The 9,618-nt window shown below is 36.2% G+C and overlaps 1 long non-coding RNA gene across 1 annotated transcript; it reads left to right on the forward strand.

Moving 5' to 3' along the window:
* The first annotated feature begins 6,802 nt into the window (after window positions 1–6,802).
* On the forward strand, window positions 6,803–9,318 carry LOC308700306. Its single transcript, XR_014031290.1, has 4 exons — window positions 6,803–7,184; window positions 7,347–7,435; window positions 7,686–7,759; window positions 8,151–9,318. It is a non-coding gene; the product is annotated as an uncharacterized lncRNA (long non-coding RNA).
* The last annotated feature ends 300 nt before the right edge of the window (window positions 9,319–9,618 follow it).

The raw sequence follows: 9,618 nt of genomic DNA on the forward strand, positions 1-9,618 counted from the left end.
GCTTCATCTCTGTGGCTACAGTATTAATCTCTATAGGGTCTGACTGACATCCAACTTCATGGAGTGTAGATGTAGTGGGGATCTCTTGGGAACTCGAACCCTGCTGAGATGTTGTCTGTAAGAAATAATGACATTATGTAATCCATGATCAAATAAGAGTAAAAAACATACATTTGACATGTAAAAGAGTACTTTTTTTTATTATTACTGTAAAATAATCATTACACCACAAAAAAAATAAGCTTCATAAACAAGAATTTCATATAGGCTAATCGTTCTAACAAATAGCCTAATACTACAGTCCTCAAATGGATTATTTTGAGTAAAGACTGCGGTCCTATAGTGATCACTACTGAATGGCACCGTTACTTTTGTATTTTTTTTAAAGATTGTAGCCAAATATCTGTCGCGAGAACTATTAACCTCAAAACGAACACTAAACTTTGGCTTTACTACAGTAACGTTAGCCAAATCAAACACAGAACCTAGTTTAGCATGACTGTAGATAAGCATGTAGATAAAAAAACAGATAAAAGCTCTAATCAAAGAATAATTTACACTAAATAAAAGTTCGCTGTTGAGATTTTTAAAAAAAGTTTGTAACGTTCACGTTAGGTGTTTGTCGGATAACGTTAAATATGAAGAGCATTTAACAAACAGCGTTGTCATTTGTTTACTTCCTTGCTACAACGTACAATTAACAATACGAACTATTACAGGAAAACACGACGACGAAAAATAAATCATACTTACAGGCTGTGGGCCGTAAACAGCTTCTGTTTTTAACGCTGGAACCGCTCCATCTTTCAGGACAAGCCGTTTTGCGAATCCTGCATTGAACTCGCGAAGATTGTGGAAGTTTTCCTCCGGAAAATGTGCAGCACAGAGAGCGAGATTTGGATAATAATTAAGAGGGACTGAATCAAAAATAAATTTCAACCATTGCTCTCTAACTCCCTCGTCCCTAGGAAGGTTGAACAAAGTGGACGTGCAATCCGGATGAAAATAACAACGTCTCCTCGGCATTGCGGCAACAACACTCCAGACTAACTACACAACAACTCTTCTCCAAAGCAATATATTGTCTCGCCCCCCTTATTTAATATTCTCGGAGGAGGGGTTTATGTAAATATTGGGCTTAGTGACGTCAGCAAGCCCGCAGGAATGTCGTGTAGTCCCTAACGGCCGTTTTCTGTAGTCCTAGAAATTGATTTCTTTAAAAGCAAATATCTCCCTTTGCTTTAAACTTTGAACGTTGTAACTTTGGAGATGTTTATGCTCAAACAGCAACATTACACACTTGATTTGATGACTGGCTGCTTGATTAGCCGCTGCAGCTGCCGCTTGTCAATACAGGCGGCCATGACAGGTCACCGGAACCGGCCTGATGTCGCACCGGAAATGTTTCCCCAGGGGGACTCGTTCCGCTTTTCAAAGTTCCCATTCGTCACCCGGTGACAGTTTCTTTATAGGTAATCAATAAATAACTAATGGATTAGATCAACCTCATTATGAAATATTAAGTAACTATGACAAATTATTAGCAATTATTACCAACTACACTGTCTGAGACATAATACATTGCATTTTTTACTCTGAATATGGTCGTTTTCTAATGACTCAGATGTTATGTAGTCAATATGCAGACAATAAATCAATAAAGTCAATAATAAAAAAAATGTTTTTCGATTTAAAATAGTGGATCAGAACACAAGCAGTTCATACAGAGTTAATAGGTAAATAGCAATGCATTTTATGACCATGGTAAGACTACAAAAAGACAAGTGGTCACATCTCAGATACGTTAAAGTGGTGATTATTTAGTAATTGTTCATTATTTGTCATTGTTAATTGTTACAGCACTACTTAACGAGGCTAATGTTATTTTGTATTTATTGATTACCTATTGAACTATCTTATCCTAAATGTACTTTTTTTTTCATATTACTAAATAGTGGTAGCTGAAGTGTTAATATAGAACTGCAGATTTATAATTGTAAAACTTAACTACAGTTTGTATAACTAAATATTCAAGAGAATGAAATGCATATACCTCGCCATATAACCAGCGGTGCGGTTGAAGTGTACGGAGCTCACGGGGACGAACTATAATTGTTTGCCCTATATTTGTTCTGGGTGGGGATCACAGAAACCACAACCTCTGTGTCTTTTCTTTTCCACCAGGAGGTGAGCTGCATGCCATACATCTAAATAAAAAAAATGACACATAGTTAACCATAAGTTGAATGTGTTTCTTTTTAATGTTCTTTCAAATAATAACCTTTAAAGGTTACTAGTAAGAACTTGTGATACTAGAAAGCCTTCTTACTTGATGCTGTGGGGTTATTTATGTCTTGGATGGTTTCTGAGGTTTGGTAGACATATCCCCATGTTCTACATCCTTTCCATCCAAGCTTTCTTCCTGGTCCCCCAGCAGAGATGAACTAGGCTGTGGTGAAGACTTCTGTTTCCCAATGGCACCGTCAGGTACTGAGGAGTCAACCTATCAACAGTGTATTTAAAATCAGATCACCTTACTAAGGATCCTCATGTTAAATTCCTTTTGTTTGTCTCTTAATGTCCTATTTTAAATACATTTAAAACAAATATAAAATAAAATATTTTACAATATTTCAATTGTTTGTAGAAGTTTCAGTTGTAATTTACATTAATAGTTTGTCTAAAAAAAATGTACCACACACAAAATGATAAACCACATATTAATATTGAGTAAAGATTGTATAGTGTGTAGTAAAACAGCTTTTGCTGTTATTTATCTATGAGTGGTAAACTATTTCGGATTGGCTGTAATTACATTGGCTGCAGTAAAGCTAAAACTGTAATGTTTAGATTAGGATTATTACTATTAATTCTGTAGAAGGCATGATAGCTTTATATTTACAGTGTACCTTCTTGTTCGATGTCTTGAAATGAAACGGCTTCCGGAGTGGTGTAACACATCTCCCCCTCCTTTTCTGCTGCCGCTCTTTCCACTTTTCTTGGTCCACTCTGTCCGTCTGCATAAAGTAAAGTTTTGATGGAAGCAGTCATTTATAATTTCAATAACTTTGGAGAACTGTTTTAGATACCAATACATATAATATGACGACATACAAAATGTACAGTAAGTTTCTTTATATTTACTTTGACTTAAACACCTTCAATGAAACCTTAAAGTATTCAAACCTTTCTTCTAAAAACTCTTTGGGAATCTTCATACTCCTTCAGGAGAGCAGTGTGAGTAGTCTGATAGCGGGCCACAAAGTCATCAAGCCCAGTCAGGCGGCCAGAGGGAACTCGAATGTGTTTTAAATCCCACTGGCTCTTTTCCATTATGCCCTGGGTTCTGTTGTCCTCTGTTATGTTCTGAGAAAGGTATAAAAAACAGGTAAATTCGTAAAATAATTTACCTGTTAAACACATTAAGCATCATGTCATGTAAAATATATTATAATTACTTGTCTTGGAAGCTTTCTGAGGGTGTTGTGTTTCCTAGAGCACTGCTCATATTGTTGGCCATGTCGTCCAAGGTCACCTTTGAACAAAAGTACGTAAGTAAAGCCATGTGTTTAATTTTCAGAAAACAAAGCAAGATTTTTTATATCCAAAAGGGATATATTGATTAATGATGGCAAACCTAGCATTATCCCGGTCCACAATCCAGAATAAGGCAGAAGGTGTTTGTTGAGGTGCTCGATAAGGCCTCTGCAGAAGTCAACATTCGGCTCTCCACGCCTGTCCAGTGGAGCTTTGGAAATGACTTCTTTGCAACATTTTGCAAATCTGTTGACTCCATCGATGTCCTTAATGTAATGTAACAATGTGTTGTTATTACAGGTGTGTTTGAAAATGAAAAAATGACTGACAAAACTTTCAGCTTTGACCTTTTTGATAATGTCTGGGCAGGAATACACCTCAGTAATACACAAGTCCTGCCGGACATGTACTTGGTGCCATGTGTTGTTGATGTCGTGTAGTTTTGTCCCAAATTTTTTGATAAGTAGTTAAAAATTTTGGAGAGCAATACAACACAGCACATATAGACCACGCAATGCACATAAAAGAACCACATCAATGACACATTTATTAAAAATACTGCTATTTTTCTTTTCTTTTTTTTTACTGTGTTCACTGTCTGTTAATCGTCAGTGTACCCAGCTTTCCCATGTGTTTCTTTGTTTCATCTCATTCACCTGTTTGTCTCCTCGGTTACTGATTAATAAGTGTCCTAATTTCATGTGTGTCTAGTTAATTAGCTCCCTTGTGTTTCTGTGTCTGTTAGTTGTCAAGCTTTGTTTAATGTCACAAATGGCCGTGCTAAGTTTCTCCTTATATATCTAATACAGGGGTTTTCAAAGTGGGGGCCGCCAGGGGGCGCCAGGGGGGCCGCAGCAAGTTGGGGAAAAAAAGCGGAAAAAAGTAAAAAAATATATATTTATATAAAATATTAAATATTTGCTAATATGAGCATTGTTATGAAATAACATTATAATAATTTGTTGCATAGCCTATCTTAACATTATACTTTTAATGTTAATATTTTAGAGATGAACTGATTGATCGGCTAGTAACAAGAATTGGCCGATTTTCACGTGATTTTCAGTCTGACATATGCCGATTCAAATGCACGCAGGCGCCGCATGAATAACATGATCGCGCAACATCAGCATCACACATGCACACAGAACGCACATGTAGGAAACCTTGTGAATTACGGCCGTTTCAGACCGCGAGCGGCGCGCGAGCAGCGCGATTCATTCACACTGCGAGCAGGAGCAGCGCGTGAGCGTCAAGCAGGAGCGTCGCGTGAGCAGCAGTGAAGCGGAGGGTTTCGGCGCCGAGTCTATTTTTGCTGTGCTGCTCACGCTCAATTAAAGTGAAGGCACACTTTTGATGGACAAAATAAATATGATTTCACACAAAAAGTACCTAAAATGCACATATTGCATGTAGCCTATAGTGTGTTTGAACAAGAACTGGAGTAGGATTTTTGTCTTCATTTTCTTTTCTGACATAGCCTACTAAAGAAAATGAAGACAAAAATATTTTTAGAAAATAAACTTGTTTTTATTAGGCTAATCAGTTTGGGTAAAAGTGGTGTTTTATTATATATATAGGCTATATTATGGCTGGTGGAATTAACGCGTTAATCTTTGCGATTAATTTGAAATGTTTAACGCGTTAAAAAAATAACGCATTTAACGCAGCACTTTTTTTTTTTTTTGCCTCGTTTTAATGATTTCCTGTTGCGGCTGCTATTAAAAAGCCGAAAATATGTGGATCGGGTTTCATTCTCGAGCAGCTTTAATGAGCGGGTCTTTTCCGCTCCGTGTGCGCCGCCGCACTCTCCGTTCCGCGCGCGTGTGTGTGTGTGTGTGTGTGTGTGTGTCGGCGCGCTGCGCGTTCTGCTCTGTCGTTCACGGCCCAAACGCTCCATGTACCGATCACGCACTGGAAAAGCAAGTCCGCTCAAATAAGGTGAAATTTCTCTCTAGACTTCCGTTTGCTGCGCTGTTATGCATGCTGGGCAACAATGTTAAAGGGATAGCTCACCCAAAAATGAAAATTCTGTCATTTACTCTCCCTCAAGTTGTTCCAAACCTGTATGATTTCCTTTCTTCTGCTAAACACAAAAGAAGATATTTTAAAGAAGGTTTGTAACTAAACAGTTGCTGGTCCCCATTGACCATAGTATTTTATTATTCCTATATGGAAGTCAATGGGGTCCATCAGTCGTTTGGTTACCGACTTTCTTCAAAATATCTTCTTTTGTGTTCAGCAGAAGAAAGAAAGTCATAAAGGTTTGGAACAACTTAAGGAAGAGTAAATGAGGACAGAATTTTTAATTTTTGGGTGAACTATTCCTTTAAAATGACCTGCTCTGATCACATGCTCTGTGTAATAATAGCTTTTTTAGGACTATAGTTTATTTTTATAATTAGCAAAAAAAAAAAAAAAAAATTGAAAAAAAAAAATTCTTAAATTGATTATGTTGATTGATTATTGAAAAAGAATAATACATTGATATATTGATGTTTAATATTATTTTAATATAGGGCTATTTTCTGTTCCTTTTTTTCTGGTGATTCTAAGTTTTAATTATTGATGATTACAAGCTTGGAGGAAATGCAATTAATTGCAATTAATTACAGCAAATTGTGCAAGTAATTAGTTAATTTTTTCTAATCGATTCCCAGCCCTAATATATATATATATATATATATATATATATATATATATATATATATATATATATATATATAATATTTGTGTGTGCTGTAAAGTGGTAAGAAAAAATTAAATCAGAATCGGCTAAAATCTGTATCGGCAGGTTAAACTCAATGAAAAATCGGAATCTGCCTTGAAAATTGTAATCGGTGCATAATCTTTCTGGTATCAAACACCACCACATAATCTGATGTTCACCTAGATGTTTTATTTATTTATTTCTACACGTGCCGTAGTATTGTCGATGGGTTCAATAACACATCCTGCAAAAGGGGGGCCTTGGCCAGAACCTAGTGGTATTTGGGGGGCCTTGGCATGGAAAAGTTTGGGAACCCCTGATCTAATATATAATTTCCTAATGATCCTAAATCATGCGCTTTAATACACTGTTAGCCCGGATTTTATATCTAATAAAGAATTTAATTACAATTTAATTAAAATATTTAAGTTTGATTGCGCTACTAATAAAATATAAGTAGATTCTACTAATTTGTGTACATAATTTGAATGTGTGAATAAATGTAAGTTAAAAAGACTCAAATTATGAAGTTTTTCTCCTGACCACGCCTTCCACGCAGTGGTTTGATGCTGCGAGTCAGGTAACGCCATTTTGTCGTGTGTGTGAATTCAAGGAGCTGTTGATGAGAAGTTGGAACATTTGTTTTAGCAAGTTCTATGGACGTTTTTCCCGACATTTACCTTTTTATCGTTTATTTGTTTTCCGTTTGTGAGCAGTGAAAATCAATGTTTGTTTGTTTTTTAGCTAGCTAGATTTCTCACTCGCGTGCAGCGGACATCGCCGCGCTTGAACCCCTGACCGGCGAGTTCGACGTACGTTGTTTTTTTGTATTTTCCTTCCTATTGTTTCTATTTCACTGTTGTTGAGACGGAGAGTGTAACTGTTTGAACCTCCGGCCGGCGCCGAACAGGACGAGGATTGCGGCGCGAATACGGTGGTGAGTGCAATAATTTAAGACCATATTTTATTTCAACACGGCTATTCATTAAAAGAGTAAGTTAAAGTTAATTAATGGGTTGAATACAAAAACGTATGGATGTACTGTTTTATCTAAGTTCATAGCCCTCTTAACGACAGACTATCTTATTTTGTGTTGCAGGTCAAGAAGAGATGCTTTGGACCTGCAAGTATTGCCCTCATAACTGTGAAAAGAGAGCACATCTATTTTAAAATTGCAGGCTCAAACATGTAAGTTATACATGAACAGAACAATTTCTTTGTTTACATCTGAAATGTATGTACATTTAAATCACTTTATGCACAATGTTCAACTTATCCGGCCTCCAGATAAGTAGGCCTATGTCATGTAAGTTTATTAAGACATGTTCTGAGGCTGATTGGTGTATTCATCTGCATACTACACAGTGCACAATTACATGTAAACCAGAAAGTCAGGTGCTATTATAAAGACTATAACTTTAATGTTTGCTCCTCACAGAAAAGTTTTCAACGAAAAGCTTTGACATCAGCCTGATGGTACTTCAATGGCCAGCTCTTTCTACAGTAAACCAGGTATGTATAGGTGCATTCAAGCCATTTTGTAATACCATAATTATGAGATTCCAGCTTGTAAAAAAGCGCTGTCGTTCTGGTAGAACTCGTAATTGCAACCTGTAAACTGGGAATTTTCTGAGGGTTCCTTATTTTTACCACGTGACTGTTGTACCACCCTTCTGCTGCTGATTCATTTAGCCGTTGACAATTTTGCCTTAAAACTGCATAATTCCCAGTCAAAGAACATGAACGGCTCTGAGTAAAACGTCACATTTTATCATCTCGGAATTACAGTAATTACGACATGGCGTAAATGCAGCATATGACTTATGAGTATTTGACAACAGAATCATCTTACATGATAATATATTTGTCTATCTTTATCTTTAATCTTTTTCTTCCTCATTAGGATGCAGCTGACAAGGACTCTTACAGACAAACTCCAGTGAGAATCCTCTGCGTTGATCAAGAAAGTCATCAGCTAAACCCATCTAGAGTGATGATCGATTTGGAAGGATGTTTGGTGATGGATGAACTGACCAACATCATGCCTTTTGTGTCCTTTTTTCGGACTGATTTACGCCCTGCCCTGGAATACCCTAACTGTATGAAAAACTTTTTTTTTTTTTTTTCAGCAGGTAATGTTTAGCCTGGGAAAAGGTGAGCTGGCACCTAAAATTAAATACTGACAATACTGTGAACTCATTTTGGTGCAATTTGTTGTGATTGTCTTTTCATGTTTTATGAGGAAAATGTATTCAGGGCATGTAAAATTCATGTTTTGTTGTATTTCAAATGAAAATTAAAATAAAACAGAAAATTGTATGAATGTACTTTTATTTGCTTTTTTTCTTAATTTTCTAGTTTAAGTAACCATTACTTAATTATTTTAGGGCAACCAGTTTGCTCACATTTTTTAAGTCGTTGGGCTAGTACATTGAACTTAAATATACTATGTGTAATAACTGCAAAGTAATTGATATTACAAAACATTTTAAGTTAAATTAGCTAAATTTTTTTAAGTTACCATTACTTAATTATTTTAGGGCAACCAGTTTGCTCACATTTTTTAAGTAGATTCAACTTGTCCGGGCTAACAGTGTACCGCTACCAATTGACAATCATACTGTTATATATGTTTGAGGCTGCAGATGCTGTGGACTTTATATTTATTATACATTTCTGTCTTGTTATATTAAAATGATGCTGGGTTGTGGTGTTCGAGTGGCAGATAATTAATTTAGTTTTTTTTTTTAATGAAGTAAGTAGGACAACACACACTTACAAAACACACTAAAGTTACTTTCTGTACTGACAAAAGGCCTTGTTGTCCTACTGTTATTGTACAATATTTACATGTAATGCAATTGTTCCTAGATTTGTTCTGTTAAATGGTAGTAATATATCAAATACGTATCATTGTAACCTACTTTTATATATACTTTTATACTAGCTGCCCTCCATGGCATTTTCACTCAAGAAATTTAACTTCATTACCTTTTCTTTATAGTGTTTACTTGATAACAACAGTATACCTTCGCATATTTGTTCAAATTAAAACCGTAAATGTTCAAATGTAAACTTGGAATTGACATTTACCTTCAAGCTCTCACTTTTGGACTTGGTTGTCTCATCCAATGTAGTCGCTGTTCTCAGCAGGTTTCTGGAGTGTTTCTCTACACTGGGCCCACTGGATGGACTGGAGAACACAACAGCACCACTTTGAACCATGTCGTCTCGCTCTATTAAAGTGCTTGCAGTTGTCAGTGAACCGAAGACGTGCACGGCCAGATGGTAGTGGTTTGGCGCACTGTGGGATGTAACAAAAATAATTAGGTTCAAGAATATAACTATGGTCTTCAAGGTTATATGTTGAT

Source organism: Scardinius erythrophthalmus (genome assembly GCF_964197995.2).
Source record: "Scardinius erythrophthalmus genome assembly, chromosome: 13".
In the NCBI taxonomy this organism is placed as follows: Eukaryota; Metazoa; Chordata; class Actinopteri; order Cypriniformes; family Leuciscidae; genus Scardinius; species Scardinius erythrophthalmus.